The sequence below is a fragment of the Dasypus novemcinctus genome, chromosome 22 (genome assembly GCF_030445035.2).
Source record: "Dasypus novemcinctus isolate mDasNov1 chromosome 22, mDasNov1.1.hap2, whole genome shotgun sequence".
Taxonomy (NCBI): Eukaryota; Metazoa; Chordata; class Mammalia; order Cingulata; family Dasypodidae; genus Dasypus; species Dasypus novemcinctus.
Genome location: NC_080694.1, coordinates 6050448 through 6053136, shown reverse-complemented (window position 1 = coordinate 6053136; position 2689 = coordinate 6050448). Strand labels below are relative to the sequence as shown.

General features: G+C 41.1%; 1 non-coding gene across 1 annotated transcript; it reads right to left on the bottom strand.

Annotated features, from left to right (window-relative positions):
- Positions 1-709: 709 nt before the first annotated feature.
- Positions 710-816, bottom strand: LOC111759776 (U6 spliceosomal RNA). The gene has a single exon (XR_002793667.2). It is a non-coding gene; the product is annotated as a U6 spliceosomal RNA (small nuclear RNA).
- Between the last annotated feature and the right edge of the window lie 1873 nt (positions 817-2689).

The following is a 2689-nucleotide window of genomic DNA, read 5'->3' as shown; positions in this document are numbered from 1 at the left end:
AGCCCAATGCACATTTCTTCAAATGATTTGAAATAAAAATACATCTATCTTCACAAGGACCCTGCAGCATTCCCAGGGAAGGGAACTGAAGGGTCACAGTGTTAAAATTTACAAATTAAGTCTTTGTAAGATATATTAATGGTCAGAAAGAGAAAACTGATATTTCAGTCTTTGGTTATTTTTAAATTATTTTTATTGGAGTATATCATTCATGCATGATCATTCATAAACAATAAGTGTATAGTAAAAGTTGGGAACTTAGAAAATAAACATAGATAACATCAAAAAGGCGTCCCATATATCACACCTCCACCAACACCCTGCATTGTTGTGAAATATTTGTTACAAACTCTGTGAGAGCATTGTCAAAATATTACTACTAACTATAGTCCATGTCTTACACTTGGTGTGTGTTTCCCCCAACCCACCCTATTATCTTTTAATGTATTTTTATTAGAGAGGTTGTACAAAACAATCATGCACATGTGTAGAATTCCCATACAACAAACTTTCACCCACACAACACACAGTGGTGGAATATTTGTCACAGATTATGAAGTATCATCAGACTATTACCACCAACCATGGTCCATAATGTACATTTGGCATACTTTTTGTTTCTTTTTTTCAAATCTTATTTTGAATCCTAATGTGGATCTGCACTGGTATATTTATTTATTTATTTTTTTCAGCTTTACCCATTTATTACAAAAATATGGAACGCTTCACGAATTTGCGTGTCATCCTTGCGCAGGGGCCATGCTAATCTTCTCTGTATCGTTCCAATTTTAGTATATGTGCTGCCGAAGCGAGCACTGCATTGGTATATTTAAATCAAAGTGCAAAAAGCTAAATTGACCAAGGTCTACTGAAGGTACTCAATGTTACTAGTATGGCACTGCTAAGTTTCTTTATACTCTCATTCTTTTACATTATCATTTACTATTTAAACATGCTTATATCATACAAAATTGCATATGAAATATGGATCTTTAAATGAAGTACACAAACTTAGGTCAGAGGTTACATTCCCTCTGAGGGTATTTTGTATTTTCTCACTCCATTTTTACTTTTAGCATAATTTTATCAATTTATCCTTTGAGTACAGGGAGACTGCAGCATATTAGCAGACTATGGACACTATCACCATCTTTATGACATTCTTACTGATAGATATCTCAAGATCCTGGGAGCTCCAAGTCTTGCAAGATCTGCTATTCCTAGTGATTTATCTGACAGCCCTGACAGGAAAACTTCTATTATTGCCCTTGTGAGAGACCCCCGAATCCACTTGCTTCTGCATTTCTTTATAGGCAATTTATCCTTCTAGATTATGGTTACATCGCAGTAACTGTTTCCAAATCTGTGATTAATTATCTGAAAGGCAATAAATTTATTTCTCTGAAAGAACGTGCCACTCAGGCATTCCTATTTATATTATCTGGATCCACAGAGTTCTTTTTCCCTGTGGTGATGTACTATGACTGCAATGTTGCTGTTTGCCACCCTCTGCATTCAGGATCGTCATCACCCCACATCTGTGCATGCAGGTAGCACGTGGCTAATGAGCTAGTGGGCTGGTCTATTCTCCCATCCACACAGGCAGCATGCTCAGGCTCCCCTTCACAGAGTCCAATATAAGACATGAACTTTCTGTGATGTACCTCAAGTCATGAGCATCTATCTTAGCCATCCAGTTTTTTGAATCTGTGGCCCTGGCTGTGCATGTCTTCTCTTCCATGGCTTTGTCATCTTAGTTATCTCATATATTAACATATTTTTAACTGTGCTCCGAATGAAATCGCTGGGTTACTTGCTTGTTTGGACTCTGTATCCAAAGTATCAACAATTCAAACACTGTTGACAGCCATGTTTTACCCTACTATACCCCTCTTATAAATCTAATCATTTTTAGCTTGAGGAACAGCGAAATTAAGCATGTCCTGGTTAGAATGTTTTCTAATATTTCTCGGTACCCAAAGGAAGATTTTTTTTGTTTGATTGGAAATAGCATTTAAATAATCAAAGTGGAATAAAATGTATACAATATTTTCTCTACACTCAAATAAAGTTAAAATGTTGATCAGTTGATTGTTTTGATATAAAATGGGTGATATAAAAGGTGCTTGAATAAAATGAATTATTATTCTGTACCCACCTGCAGTCACCCCTCTGGCTGAAGTGTGGTTTGCTGGCCTGGCGGGGGAGCGGCCGCGGTAGGCCAAGCCGCTGCCCCCATAATAGGGTGGCTGGTCGGACTCACCACCCCCCCTGAAGGGAGCTCAGCATGGGCGCAGAGTGCCCTCGGGTCTCCCCTTCTCGGCAGCCATGCTTCCGCGGCCGCCCCTCCTCCCGGATAGCGCCACATGATGCCTTATGAGGCAACGCCCTTCTTCTTCTTTCTCCCTGCGCAGGTGCAGGGCAGAAAATTCCAGTCTGCCCTTTCCCCTCCCCCCCCCCCCCCCGACAGCAGCAACAGCCAGGCACAAGGCGGGAAACTCAAGTCTGCCCTCTACCCCAGCAACAGCAGCCACCAATCCCTAAACCCTGCCACTTCCCCCAGCAACAGCAGCCACCAATCACTAAACCCTGCCACTTGCCCCAGCAACAGCAACAGCCAATCCCTAACCACCACCCCTCCCCCGTCCAGTACCTCCCACTGACCTTTCTCCAGCAACCAATCAGAACA